Source organism: Cupressus sempervirens, chromosome 3, assembly GCF_028749045.1.
Source record: "Cupressus sempervirens isolate cs-2001-9-10 chromosome 3, ASM2874904v1, whole genome shotgun sequence".
NCBI lineage: Eukaryota > Viridiplantae > Streptophyta > Pinopsida > Cupressales > Cupressaceae > Cupressus > Cupressus sempervirens.
Window position 1 is genome coordinate 930,308,898 of NC_143120.1, and position 16,544 is coordinate 930,325,441.

A 16,544-nucleotide genomic window follows, 5' to 3' on the forward strand; every position below is an offset into this window, starting at 1 on the left:
AAATTTATTAAATTTAAATATTTTTAAATTTTAAATTTTTTTCTATTTATTAATTTTTATTTATTTATTAAATATTAATTAATTTATTTTATTTATGAATAAGGTTAATTTTTCCAAGTTATAAATAAAAGCTAAATTTTATTCTTTGACATTTTATCATACAAAAAATCCAAAAAAAAAATGTTATATCGATCATACAAAAACAAGTTATAAATGAAATAACATATTAATTTTATCTTTAATATTTACCATACAAAAAAAATTACAAAACATTTTTCCAATGTGACGGAACCCATAAATAAGTTTCAATAGAAGTCATATCTTAACAATTATCCACATACGACCAATTATGGTTCAAATGAAGAAGTCAATCTCTACACAAGATCATAATTTTATGCACATTTTCACATATGATCCTAGCAAAGAAGTCCAAACATAATACAAAGAAAGCATCGTAGAAAGATAATTTCTGCCTTCATCACAGAAGCAACCATGGCACTATCCACCTCTCGAGCCTTACATAACTTGCACTCAAATTCCTCAGTATGTTGTACAGTTGTAGTTGGTTCATCCTTGACCCAATCAAAGTATCCGCATCCATTATTCCCCTACAATACCAAATCTACATTAGTTCTTAAAATTATATTAAATTCTTACAATAATATTAAACTTGATACAATATTTTTAAACAAAAATATATTAACCACCTTTTTTCTATTTGAACAACACCAAAATTGACGTCAGAGATTAATTGGGGTGTTCGATGTCTTTAATAAGCATGGGACACCATAGTGACACTTTGGCACAGTCAACATAGCCATCAACCTATTATAATTATTGCAATTTCATATATTACATTAGATAGATGAATATTATGAGGGAAGCATCAATATAATACACATACATATAATAAAGATTTAACATTTGGTAGATTATATTATAGACTGACTTATAACCCAACTAAACTATTTCAAATAGCATAAGATATGGAGATGTGAAACTTTAGTAGTGCATTATATTCATGTATATAAATCCCATACAAGAAACCATTGAAAAAAATATGCAACTAGATAGAGATACATCAAAAAACAATGGACTGCACTAACAATGAAAAATAACATGCAAGATAAAACATTGTATATATTTTCATCGTGTTAACACAACAATGAAAAAAAAAGCCAGATGAAAGAGACAATTAAAAAGGACATAGATTTTGCACATTCATAGACAAAATAAAAGCACATGAAATACCAACCAAAATGGATATACTAGCATAGGAAATGAAACTCAAGTACAATCCAACCAATTATAAAATGAAAAGCACATTCATAGATGAAATAAATAACTATGTAAGAATTTGATATTGTTAAAGACAACAACACATAAAACATGAATATGATAAAATTAAATCATCACTTTAATGCAATACGATTGTTAAAACATCAAAAAAAAGGTTTTTTGTGACAATGAATGTAGCATTGTCATGTCAGAAATAATCACATGAAATATTATAATAGTCTCAAGAGTTTTAATCCATGCTCAATCTATAGTCCCCCAAACTTCAGCTGTACATATCTCGCTCTCTCCCCTTTAGTCATTCTTAGGAATCCTTTGGCTCTTGCACTTTCAACAAAAAGCTATCACAAGCCTGTAGCATGTTATCTTCACTGATATCAGGTATAACTTTGAGGGCATCATTGATAAAGGGCCACACCACCCTTACCCACTCACAATCAAGAAAGCAACAATATGGAGACCAAGAGAAATAAAAAAAAATGCTCCACAAGCAATTTTATTATACTTGAAAAATCCTTACAACACCCACAAGATGATATGATAGATATGACTTCTTCAAAAAGAAGTTTACAAATTCTTCAACATAAGAGAAATCCCAAATAAGAGTCTTCACACCAAGAGCTTCACCAAAAAATTCTACTTGAAGAGCTAAACCTTTAGAGCTTTCACACCTTGAAGTCTTCACGCCTTCTAGCTTCTACTTCTCAAACTTTATTAGAAATGCTCATATGCCTTGCTTAAATAGACACTTACCACCCAATACATGACTTATCCACAACCTTATAGAATTCCTCCACAACCTTCTACAACTTTCATAACCTTCTACAATATCCACAACTTTCTACAATATTCATAACTTTCTAGAATTCTACCCACACACCTCGATAAATGGAATGACAACCATTTATTTTTTAATTTTTTCCTATTATGCCATCTATGCACCTCTAAAATAGAAATCTCCTTTTTCTTTCTTTTCTCCTTTTTATTTTTTTATTATTTCTCCTCTAATTTTCATCACTTTCTCTCTCCTCCACAATTTTTTTTTTAATTATTATTTTAAATTTTAAATTTTAAATTTTACATTCAACATGTCTCCCTTTTATTTTGGATGCAAGATGCTCCTACATCAGACTCCCCAAGTTTGAAAAGATGTTCTAATAACTGGAAGAACATCTTTCAGGATTCAGCACATAAATCCCAAACTGGTTCTTCACATATATGTCCTCCAAATCTTCAATTTGCACACTCTTTCCCTTGTTTTTCTTCTTCTCCTTCACATCCACCACAGGTGTTCCATAGGTTTGCTTCCCATGCTGATTTTCAATCTTCTCAAAATTTGCCAACTCAACTTGACTGCCAACACTCAGGTTTCTCCGACCGAGCACTTCATTCTGCAAAGGAATCAAGGAAAACTTCCTATCGCCTTTCTCAATAGTAAACACATTCCTAACACAATCATGCATAGCCCTGCAATCATATTGCCAAGGTCTACCAAGTAACACATGACAACTGTTCATATCCACAATATCACACAATACTTGATCCTTATACTACCCAATCTGAAAATCAACAAGACATTGCTCTCTCACTTCCAAAGCATGCTCACCTTGCAACCAGCCAATCCTATAAGGACAAGGATGTCTCAATCTCTTCAAACCAAGTTTTTGAACCATCTCCTCAGCAACAAGATTATCAGTACTACCACTATCTATAATCACCTTGCAAACTTTCCCACCAGACTTACAACAAGTTTTGAACAAACTAGTCCTCTGACAAGAATCCAATGTCTTCTTACCCATTAGTACTCGTCGAGCCAACAAACTTTCTTCTTCCTTAGGCTGATTTTCCTAGACTTCAACCTCATTCATAATAGTAGCTATCCTACCAATAGAACATTCAAAAGATCTATGCCCTTCTTGACCACACTTGAAACAATTACGTCTGAATACACCTCCACTTGTCCTTCTTCTTTGTTCAATAGGTTTTGGTTCACCTTCTACTTTTGGTTTAGCTTGTACCGAACTATCCTGCTTCTCCTTCCCTCGAGAACTACCTTGATTCCTCCTCTTTAGCTTCTCCTCTGCTCTCAAAGCATACTGATAAGCATCCTCTACTGTGGAAATATTCAGCATACCAACCTCATCCTGAATATTGAATCTCAAACCATTAATATACCGTGCTACATTATCCTTTGACAATTCTCTATGCCCAGACTGAATAGTCAACTTGTAGAACTCCTCGATGTAATCCTTCATAGTCATATCCTTTTGTTTCAGATTCTGCAACCTCTTAAACAATTCAAGCTCATAATCAGCCGGAATGAACTTTGCCATTAACTTAGTCACCATCAATTTCCATCTAGTGATCTTCATTTCACCTTCCTCTTCTTTGTCTCTTTGCAGTTCCTTCCACCAAAGAGCAGTATGTCCCTTCAACTTAGTTTGTGCCAACCTTACTCTCAATGGATCTTCAATACCCTCAAGCTCAAAGTAGTCCTCTAATTCACCAATCCAATCAATTAGGTCTTCAGGATTCAAAGTACCTAAAAAATTAGAAACCTCCATCTTATACTTCAACTTCAACTGAGATCTAGGTCAAGCAAACTGACTAGCCCTATTTCCAATAGGTCTCTCCTCATGATCACTTCTATCCTCACTAGCAGCTTCAAAGTCTTCGGCAACTTCGTCATATCTGTCTTCAGTACCCACATGCCTAGGTACACCACCCAAAGCACTCACAATTTCAGCAATCATGTCACTCTTTATCAATGCAATCTTTGATTTGACCTCTGCTCTTATCTTCTCTAAGATTCTTTCTTCCATTGCTTCACTAAGGTCATCATTTTCCTTGGGGTCCAATCTTCTTGGAGGCATCTTCCAAAAATTTAGCAAACCCTAAACAAATCCACCAATCTAAAAGATCAATCAGCCACAAGATCAACCTTCTTTGCAAATCCTGGTGTAAACTGCCTCACGTTTGGCGATCTGTCCACACACTCAGGAACTCCTGCTCTGATAAACTTAACCCAACCAAGGTCCTGGTACAAACTGCCTCACACTTCGGCGATCTACTTGTACACTCAGGAACTCCCGCTCTGATACCACTTGATAAAGGGCCACACCACCCTTACCCACTCACAATCAAGAAAGCAACAATATGGAGACCAAGAATTTTTTTTTTTAAATGCTCCACAAGAAATTTTATTATACTTGAAAAATCCTTACAACACCCACAAGATGATATGATAGATATGACTTCTTCAAAAAGAAGTTTACAAATTCTTCAACATAAGAGAAATCCCAAATAAGAGTCTTCACACCAAGAGCTTCACCAAAAATTTCTACTTGAAGAGCTAAACCTTTAGAGCTTTCACACCTTGAAGTCTTCACGCCTTCTAGCTTCTACTTCTCAAACTTTATTAGAAATGCTCATATGCCTTGCTTAAATAGGCACTTACCACCCAATACATGACTTATCCACAACCTTCTAGAATTCCTCCACAACCTTTTTTAACTTCCATAACCTTCTACAATATCCACAACTTTCTACAATATTCATAACTTTCTAGAATTTTACCCACACACCTCGATAAATGGAATGACAACCATTTATTTTTTAATTTTTTCCTATTATGCCATCTATGCACCTCGAAAATAGAAATCTCCTTTTCCTTTCTTTTCTCCTTTTTATTTTTTTATTATTTCTCCTCTAATTTTTGTCACTTTCTCTCTCCTCCACAATTTTTTTTTTAAATTTTAAATTTTACATTCAACATGTCTCCTCTTTATTTTGGATGCAAGATGCTCCTGCATCAATCATACACTTTATCATAAAGTAAATCTAAGTGTCCTTCATCCATTTTGATATTTTGAGTTTCCTTCAAACCAACATTTAAACAATTGATAGCATCAGATATAACATCCATGCAACCAACCATGCTGGCCTTCTTTCTCTTTTCCTTTCTTGATGTTGTTGGTGACACAAATTGTTTGTCGGTTGCACTAGATTGATTAGAAGGATTCATGTCATTATCCAAATCAGTAGTGTTATCCATTGTTGCATTAAAGTCCCCATCATCATCTAGATCAATCACCTCATCCATAAGGTTCCCTTCTTCATTGTCATTTGTTGTTGCAACTGATGTCCCTTCAGCTATGTCATTGCCCACAATGTAGGCTAACTCATTGAAGTACTAAAATGGTTACCTCTTATAAACTTTCACATTTTTGAAATCTTTTTATTGCATGTTGGCATAATCAATGAATTAGTTTTTGAGTAAATACTATATAAGATAGCTTATACTTTAAATCATAAGAATTTGAAATAACATATTACCTTGAGAAGCTCATCCTAGACTCTTTCATCAGCATCCATACATTGAGTGGCCTAATTCCATTCGAAGCCACTTGTATTTTTTAATTCTTTCATAACTCTATAGGCAAGCTTCCATGTTTTTGGCTTATTTTTGAAATTATCTTTTGATAGATGAAGATTCAATTTCGAATTGAACTTCCTTTCAATAATAGTCCACATATCTTTTCTAAATCCACCCTCTCCTTTTCTACCAAGGTGGACTTTCTCTTGCAACAATTCCAGATATTTGTGTTCCATTTCCTGTGTCCACAATACCTTCCTTGAACAAGAAGGTACATGGGTTGAATGAATTTCTCCATCCATGCTATTGACCAAAATTACAACTTGGAATAATGAGTCAAAATTGCATTTAAAAAATTGCAATCTCATTCATATTTTACTCAATTAGTGATAAACTACATAGTGCTATTATACTCAAACAACAATGTATGAAACAGGAAGAGGACAACAAAGAGGTGAAACAAACAATTAAAAAGCATTTCAGAAGACTACAAAGAAGCTATAAAATATTTTATACTCACATTCTATGTTATAGTTTAGATCTAGTTTAATGTTCTAATTAAATAATCAGAAAAGTGTGGGGACTTGTCCCAAACTTTATTTTAAGTACATATATTCATTTATATAAAGATGTTGTGATTAGAATGTTGAGCTGAAATGTCAGGAACAGTTGAAATTTGCATGAACCAAAAAAAACTTATACTTGTTTGATTGAATCAACACTAGCTAGCAATAAACTGGCTATTAATTAATAATTAGACATCCATTTCTGGTTTAAGATTATATGTTTGTTTTTGCTTCTAGTATTGAAGTGTTTCTAAGTCAGATTAAACAATCGCATAGTTGTAAGAGCTTTGAAAGAACAAATAACACAAAAGACTTCTAAAAAACATCATGCCAGAAAATATATTATCTTCTTGAAGCAAATTTGCTAGGAATAAAATGCTCCATACCTTCCCAAAGTTATAGAGACTTGTGTAAATGTTAATCCATTGCCATAATTTGTGATGAACCCAACAAAATAGGCCAATACTTAATAACACAAGAAGAAGAAGAGGCAAGTCTGGAATAGAGCAGAAACCTTCTTATAGAAAACACAAGTCATTACTTCCCTCTTGTACATATGGATCATTGCAAACCAAACAAACCAAGATCTTAGAAAGGAAATCACTTTTATCATCATTTATTTCAGCTTGTAATATAGTCTTGCTATGGTGTAAGGGAAGGATGGAACTCAAAAAGTCAAATATTAGCATACGTAAGACTAGATTAAATAGTATTAACATTGGAAACCAGAAGAAAAATAAGTGCTAGTTTATTTCCATACAACAAATGATTTGTAATATATATGTGCTTAGTATCCCCAATCGATAATATACAAGAGGAAAGCTGCCCTTCCTTACTACTTTAACAATAAGAAAACCCAACAAGTTAGGTTCATTTGCCAAATTCTTGGCAATATACATGTAGTTTCTCTATGCAATCCCAGAAAAAAAATTCCTAAAGCCAAGAATCAAGCTATTATTCAACTTGTAAGAATCTTACACCAGTTACAACATGCAAATAGATTGCAAGACATAGAGTAGATATAATAATGGATTTGGCGCCAACATACCTCATCACATTCAACATTTTATCCATAGCTTCATGGATGGCATTAGGTAGAGTTCTTGTGAAGAACTCAAAAAACTTAGAGAGCATAAAATCAAAGAAAGATTGTATAACCTCAAATGTTATTCAGCCACTCACATCAATGAATAGTCTCCTATTGCTGGGAATGGCTAGGGTATAAGAAATCTTATCAATCCAATTCTCATTTGCAAATCCAGAATCTAATAAGAAACAAAAAAATTAAAGAGAGACTAGCAATGCGAATATAAATTGATATAATTCTAAAAATGAACCTTTAAACTCATCATTAGTGCTATTACTATACTTCCCTACAATTTATTTAAATTGCTTAATCACCTAATAATAGAGGAAACCACTTCACTGATTCTTTTCCAGTTGGCATTGTTGAATCAGATTAATAAAATATTACAGTGGCTGGCCACTTTTGCCTAAAAAAATATATATATAATAGAGGAAACCATACATAAAATGTGTATTCCTACATATCCATATTGCATGAACAAGCAAAGTATAGCTACAAGTAGAAATTTATGTGAACAACAGGAACAATACATGAACTTACCTGTGAACACTAGGAAAAATACATGTGAACAACAGGACAAATACATGCGAAAAACTTGAGATTACTGACTAAGTACATGTGAATAGCAGGACAAATACAACAGGACACAAATCACTTACATGTGAATAGCTTTTGAAACAAAATACCATTACTGATCCATCATCAGGACAAAAATAATAGGGCACAAGATTAAAATGGTATTATAGAAGTTACCTTTAAAACATCACTATATTATACAAGTTATATTTAAAACATATCAAGCCAAGAAGACCACAAAGTCATATCACAATTGACAAGACAATAAATGGCCACCTAGTTCATGTAGCAATGTTTGATCTAAAACATTCACTAACAAAGTGCAATGTTCATGTTTTCTTTGACAAAACTATGCATGAGATCTGTAGTCTTCCCACATTCTTCATGCTATCTCATCTCAGAATTTTCCCCAATCATCTCTATCTCGTTGAGTCATTCCATACGTCTCAAGTATTGGTACATTTATTGCATTGCAATCATCATCCTCATCAATTTCAATTTCAAGTGGAACACCGTCCTCTATTGTAATGTAGTTGTGTAGAATGCAACATGCTAAAACAATCCTAGTTTGTATCATGATTTGATAAGATGTTGCATGCCTCAAGATAGGAAAATATTGCTTCTAAATCCCAACTGTATGCTCAATTATATTTCTAAGCGAGAAGTGTCAGTGGTTATATAACTCTTGTGGAGTGTTTATTGGGTTCGCTCTTGAAAACTCCTTTAGGTGATAACATGTAGACCGAAAAGGGGCAAGAAATCTTGGTACATTTGGATATCCAACATCCACTAAATAAAATTTTCCTACAAAAATGCACAAGTTGGGTTACTTTTATAATCATTACCTCATTTGTCATAAATGTGACTTTATAACCATTCACAAGATGATTTGACATACTGGGGGGAACTACTAGTGGATCTGATCTTGAGAGAGCTGAAGCAAGAACACAACTATCTATAGAAGACCCTTCCCAACCAGCAAGAACGTATTGAAACTTATAATCAAATGAACACACGCCAAAATTTTTTTGTGACAAGTGACCTTTTTTATCATGATATTTAGCTTGTATATCCACATCGATAGTAATTGGTATATGGGATCCATCAATTGCTCCAATACAATCCTATAATAACCACTAGGATGTTCAAATGTGCAACAATATGATTAAATGTAAAACAAACAAATATGTGACACTAGGCAATTTACCTTGAAATATGGATCAAAACGATCCTTTCCAATAATCTCTACAGGAGTGTTAGGACCAGGGGGTACTAGATAATCAACATGGAGACTTAAGATACCCTTCAACACTCTATGGAAATATCGACTAACTATCTCTCTTGAGTGACCAAAGTTGTGAGCTATCTTACAATTCCTCAAATTGTGGCCAAGTGTATCGAGTAACATCACTAGTTGTTCCTCTACCATTATGTTTAGTGTATCTTCAATGCTTCCTTTTTGCCTTAGAATATTGGCTAGTTTAAAGAAAGCTCCTCTGCTCATACAAATTTGATCATGAAAATCTATCTCATTGGAGTGGAAAATTCTCTTATAAAAAGGAATTTCATCTCTTTGGTGCTTACGCCTCTCTCTTCAACCTTCTTGTAAAGATTTTGCAATGACTACTGCAAGGTAGGCAAGAATAGTAGCAAGAACATGAATAAGCCTAGTCTTCCTAACAACAACTACTTGGATTCTTATATCTTTAATAGGAGCCATCAATAACTTGAAAATAAGCAACAAATGATATTAGAGAGACTTAAACTACTCTATAATGAAGGTGACACATTGACTTGTTTCTTCTTCGAAGAATGAAGAAGGTTATTTCTTGGATGGATTTTTAGTCAGCAAACAAGGCGAGTTTGGGTAGTTAAACTTACCAATTATTGAAACTATATGCAGTCTCTCACAAATTACGTACAAGATCTAATTATTGTCACTCAACTCGTATAGTTGCATACAACTTAGTACAACACAAACACATTAACAATCAAGCTGCTATTGAAAAAGAAAAATACCTATGGTACACTCGTGACACCTTTCTAACAATCTTCTCCTACAAATATGTGAAACATTTTATAATTTACCTACAAATAAAACACATTTATAGCCCACATTTACAACTGATAACTACCATCTGACCTATATGGAACAATTAAACTTATGCAACTATTAAGTTCAACATACAACTAATAACTCTGACAAGTGATAACACCCATTTTCACAAACAAATCAAAAGTGGTGCAACCATCAGGGTATCCACCAAACTAACAATACCGGGTACCACTTTTGGGGGACGAAGGGAATTGTGAAATGATGAAAAATTTGAATATAGAATTTTATGTATGCTCACTCGAACGTGCTAACTATGTTCGCATGAACATATACGCATTCTATGTTCACGCGAACATAGTGAGTTTAAGTAAGGTATGTTCGCATGAACATACCCTGTTAATATGTTCATGTGAACATATTTGTAACAGCAATTTTGCGATTAAAATTCCACTTTTTCCTTTGAGATATTGATAAATTTTCCTTTTTTGTATGTTCGTGCGAACACAAAATATTATAAATGTTTGCATGAACACATTAAATTAAATTTCTATCTGCCAGATTATTTTCCTCACACAAACATAGTACACAAGTTTGCTCGAACATGATGTTCATGTGAACATATCAAATTACAAATTGTGGGTGTTGTTTTCTGGAGAAAAAATAAAATTGGCTCTTTTGACCCCTAAAATTTAGATTGAATGATCTTCTACTATAAAATAAAAAATCCCAATTTGTGCTACTCGGAGCAAGCTTTCCAACGACTATAATTGCAATACATATTACATTCATTAAGACTTTCAAATATGAGTTTAACTCATTATAGGTTCATTACCGATTCAACATCAACCGACTTTGACACCTCAGGAAAATTAGTAAATTAGTTCAATTTTTTTTTGAAAAACATGTAGGAACTAGCTTATTGAGATACCTTTCTATTCAAAAAAAAAAAAAAGGTTTATGATAAATTGACTTCAAATTACCTGTGTCAAACGAAATGTATGTTTGAATTACGATTCGTGTCACTTCAAAACTTCATAAACTATACAATATTCAACCAAAATGAATCAAACCAAATGCATCCTCTAGATATTGATGTTACAAATCTAACACTAAAAGAATTACGTCATTATCATTTTTAGAAAAAAAGTTATGTGTGTCAAACGGACTGTCACTCTTTAAAAATATTGAATTTTATTATGTACCACTTTTCGAAGGAGATGAAAAAATTGACCTAAATAATTTTATTTTTTTCAGATTAAAAAATATGGTTACAAAGTAAGAACAAAGTACTCAAAATCATTAGTTTATGTCATCTTGAAATTATTTATAGTTTTTGAGATATAGTTAGTTGAACGTGACGTTTGTTGCAAAAATATTGATTTTAATGTCAAATTGATCAAAAAGTGAAACCCATTATTGTGGGATCACCCATGCAATCTCTCACAAATTATGTACACGATCTAATTATTGTCACTCAAATTGTAAAGTTGCATACAACTTAGTACAACACAAACACATTAACAATCAAGCTGCTATTGAAAAAGAAAAATACCTATGGCACACTCATGACACCTTTACAACAATCTTCTCCTACAAATATGTGCAACATTTTATAATTTACCTACAAATAAAACACATTTATAGCCCACATTTACAGCTGATAACTACCATATGACCTATATGGAACAATTAAACTTATGCAACTATTAAGTTCAACATACAACTAATAACTCTGACAAGTGATAACACCCATTTTCACAAATAGATCAAAAGTGGTGCAACCATCGAGGTATCCACCAAACTAACATGCAATGCAAATCCACTAACCAGGAATATTGAGAAATAACATGCAATGGTATCCCTCTTGTGCTGGTATAGTTTGAACCACTTAGAAATGTTCCACTAATGAAGTTACTATAGAAGGGACTGATATGTATAGGCCTCATGCAAAACTGACATATACTAGGAAAAGGAGTGGCAAAGGCCCACAATAGAACACGAGCTTGCAAAGCTGTAGAATATGACTTCTACCTCGAGTGAAGCTGTCTGTTTATTTCATCTAAGATGCAAGGCTTTATGGGCTCACCAACAACATGAAAATTTCAATTTATTACACATTGGTGGTTACTGATAGATTTAGAAATCATATTTCAGTAATTAAAAGAGAAGAGGATTTAATGAACCAAAAATCAATAAAAGTGGCCACTATAAATAATTTCCAATCCTTACTTTCAAGGGTCGTATTAATAGGAATGGTGCTCAAGAAGAGATTTGAAGAGAAGAGATTTGCTTATAACTGTATGCCTTTGCATTGTGTGTTGCTCCCACCATTTCTCACAACATTTATTTTGTCAGTGATAAGTCATGAAGAGATTTGAGACTCTTTTGAATTTATTTTAAAGATGATTCTTTAGCTCAACTTTATCCCAGTTTCTTTGAGGGATCCAAACCATTATTCACCTTGAATTGGTTGGATGACTGGTGACTAGTGAACACATGCTTCATAAAATGAGGCTTCTAAGATCCTAATCACAATGTATAAATAATTTCTAAAAAGCACATATGACGCTGAGCATGAGAAAGAATATACTATTGCTACCATATGGCGAATCAATTGAGTGTGTGGTAAGGCAAGCAAGTTTCACATATAATTGACAAATGGGTCATTTCATATTATTGTGCCCAAAATCTTGATTCCATTTGTGATTCTCGTAGTATGCATGCTATCATTTTGTCATAAATAAATCTTTATATCAATTGTAGAAGCGTATGATCAATGTCCAATAAACATGTCTATTCACTTTAAATTAGTATCTAATGTCAGTTAGGAACTGAACATTTAAACCTTTGCCATCATTTGTTGGGTTCATCTTTGATCATTTTGAGGGTCAATAGAGACTAAACAAATTGTTGAGAATATTCAGTCAACCATCAGTTGGTTGCCAATCACACTCTAGATAGCAACTATTAGCCACATGATCTCATCTCAATTTGTGTGCTCTTGTACCCCCATTGAATATAAACATTTTCCCCAAAGGCTAGTTTGTTGTTTTTAGTTATTCTTTTGGAAATTTCTTTCTTGAAACATTTGTGTTTGTATTATAGCTCTAACCCAGGTATTACTGCAACTATCTCTACAACTAAAACTAGCACCATGGAACCATGAGACTGCTCCTACATTTGTAAAAAATTATAACCAGTCAAGAAAAAGCCAAACCTGACATGAAGTTTATGATGTAAGTGCAAATTATTGTACTTCATTTTCATAGTAAATACAATACTCAAAATACTATTTCTAAAATCAATTTTAATCACCATCTTTTCAATTTGTTGAGTGCCATCTAAAATGTCAATTTAGAAACATTTATAGTTGAATTTTTCCACAGTCCATATAGCATTCAAGATATCATATTTAAAATCATATCTTGTAGGCCCTCTTTATCTACTGACATTTTAAGAGTAAGAATCATCTATTTTTTGGTATAGTTGAAAGACCATACATACACAAATGCTTATGTAAAAAGAATGGTTTTACTTTTCTTTGAGCCAAACCATGATGGCTAGAATTTTACTTGCTTCAGGCTTGGCATGACCTACACACTAAGCTGGGATCACACTTGGAACAAACTATATACTATATAGTACTATATAGTATACATCAAGTTGAATCCAATTGGGATCAAATGCATTAACATCTATAGACGAAAAATAATAAAAATATAGGAGTTTTTACATGGAAATGTTTTCAGCCATTATGCAATAATGGTAAATAAAAATGTCCAAATATACCTTAAAATTGACTTATTTTGAAAAAATCAAAATGTAATTCAACTATGCTATAAACAAGTTTCTCTGTGTTGTGGGGATGGAAATTTTTTTTTGGATATTAAATTAATTTCTCCTCAGATAAAAGAATGTGATCCAAAACATCAATAGAAATCATACAAACTTTCCTTAGATAACCTCTTAGATGAAATAAAAATTATTATGGATGTCTATAATGACTGAAGATGAGTCTAATGTGGCAAGTTAACATAGAATCCCTGGACAAATGATCTTCCGTATAAAACCCAAATTCAAATCCAAATCAAAATATGACAGAAGTCTAGAATACAAATGATCTTATCATGGTGTAACGATTTTATATACTTTTGTTTTGAGATCTCATGCTTTCTATCATACTCACAGAAAGCCTCTTCCTTACCATGTAAAAGCTTTTCCAAGGAAAAATCAAATGGTGCAGGGTTTATGAAGGAATAGGATAATGAGGTTCGTTTTAGGCAAAAGAAATTTGAACTCCCCCATGAGTGGCAAACAAACCATATCCAAGAAACCCTCGGAGCTTTCAAACCTAATAAAAACTGCCCAAATTTGTGGAAAAATGCCCAAATTTTTGCACGTTTTTATCATGAATCTACACGAAAATGTATTGATACATAGACAGAGATCCACATAGAAATGTGATAAAAAAGCAAGAAAATGGGAAATGTGATAAAAAAGGTGAAAAAGCCAAGTAGGAAAAACCTCCATTTTATTGCAAATGAAGATCTGGATCAACCATATTTAAACCCCTCTAACTACTTGCCCTGAATCCGTACAATAATATATTTGAAAAGAAAAACCTAGTACCTGTAATGCTCCAAAGAATGACGGCTGAATTTCAGGAAGAAGACTGCAAATACCCAACAAATACCTGCAAAAATCAATAATGCCCTTCAAATACCCATAAAAATCAACAATGCCAAGCAAATAATTACTCGTAACAACCTTAACCAGAGCTAGATAATGGACCTGAGAATGACCTCTACACTAGCTCGTGTCATAGACAAAACATAGTCAAAACAAAGTCACAGTCACATTCTCGTTGATATGGTGAATAAGATAGTTGTGGCAGGAAAACCTAATAAGATAGCTACAACCAGTTTGTTCATAGACGTAAAAAAAATTCATTCCACTTTTCATGTAATCCTCAAAAAATAAAATCTCGAATTGAATTCTCAATTCCAGCTATCGAGATGGAAGACTACAAACCTTGTTTTGACCAAAAATTAGAATAATGGAATTCTAATTCTATTTTCAAAATTTTGCCCCAAACACCAACTTTGTCAAAACTAGGTTTTGCATATCCCAATTCTAGGCTAATTCCACAGAACAAACGGGCCCTAAAAGAGTTGTGCATGAAAAGGTAAAAGGTAATAAAGTAATAAACAATAATTGATCAGTGAGTTCCCTCTCGTGATTGTACAATTAGAGCCCCAATTTAGGGGAGAGCTCTTTATCAGAGATCTAGAGCTCATTTTGCAATTACACAAGTTTTGGGGAGTGAAATTTAGAATTGGATCAAAAGAATTCTTTAGAGTTTCAGAGGGTTTTGATTTATATGCATTCACAGATTGTCTCAGATTTTAGCTATACTTTTGAGGTTTTGGGAGCGAAAATTCAGAATTGGATCAAAATAATTGTTGAAAGTTTTAGAGGTTTTGGATTTGCATGCGTTCATAGATTGTCTCATATTTTAGTTGTGGTTTTGAAGTAGGGTTTGAAAACCCATTGTAGAATTTTATTGAAAGATTTGTTTATTTCGTGCCTTTTTGGGTGTTTGCATATTGCTTATTAATTTACTGTATTGATTATTGAATAAAGAATTATGTTGTAGATTTTGAAAAAGGAAAACTTGATTGAGAAAAATTATAGAAAAATTGAAGAAAATTATTGTGACTGTATTCTTATAAACCCCTTTCTAATATAATGAAACTTTGACTATTGAAAATTGGAAGAGAACAATAAATTGAACAGTTAGGGTTTCACCTTTAAATTTGTCATTAGAACTATGTGATTATTATGAATTTTTTAATATAGATGAATATTCTTCTTACATCTAAAATAATTTAATTGCAATATTTATTTGGAAGGCAAAAGATTAATTGAGAAGAAAGCAAGTTGTAACTAAACGTATACATGCATGTGAAAACAAATATGCTAAAAATAGAAAACTAAGTATAGTGTGGTTACATGCATGTGAAGATAAAAGTTAAGTATAGTATGGTTGCATGCATGTGAAAACAAATATACTTAAAATAGAAAACTAAGTATAGTATGGTTACATGCATGTGAGAACAAATATACTAAACATAGAAAGCTAAATATAATATGGTTACATGCATGTAAAAACAAATATGCTAAAAATAGAAAGCTAAGTATAGTAAGGTTATATGCATGTGAAAATAAATGTGCTAAAATAGAAAGCTAAGTATAGTATGCTTGCATGATTTGAGAGATCAAAGACATGCGGAAATACTAATTGCATGTTTATTTTTATTTTATAAAAATATTATTTAATTTTTAGATTTATTTATTTAAAAATAATAATAATTTATTAATTTCTAAATTAAATAAATATCATCCATTTAGTTATAAAGTGAATGTTAGTATTAGTGCTTATTTAAGTTTAATTAAAATCTTAGTTGCATATAAATGATTTTATAATTATTAATGTAAGACGGAAGTTAATAAATAAATATTTAGATTTTTATTATATTTTAAGAGAAGTTGTGGTAGAGTTCACTTTGTAATCTTTTAATTAATAAC

At 32.3% G+C, this 16,544-nt stretch overlaps 1 long non-coding RNA gene across 2 annotated transcripts; it reads right to left on the reverse strand.

Annotated features, from left to right (window-relative positions):
- Window positions 1-283: 283 nt before the first annotated feature.
- Window positions 284-14,905, reverse strand: LOC149569802 (uncharacterized). Of its 2 annotated transcripts, XR_016361774.1 has the most exons (4): window positions 14,748-14,905; window positions 14,586-14,649; window positions 708-825; window positions 284-608 (listed from the first exon to the last, which is right to left on the reverse strand). It is a non-coding gene; the product is annotated as an uncharacterized LOC149569802 (long non-coding RNA). The 2 variants fall into 2 exon arrangements; XR_016361773.1 differs by lacking the exon at window positions 708-825.
- Between the last annotated feature and the right edge of the window lie 1,639 nt (window positions 14,906-16,544).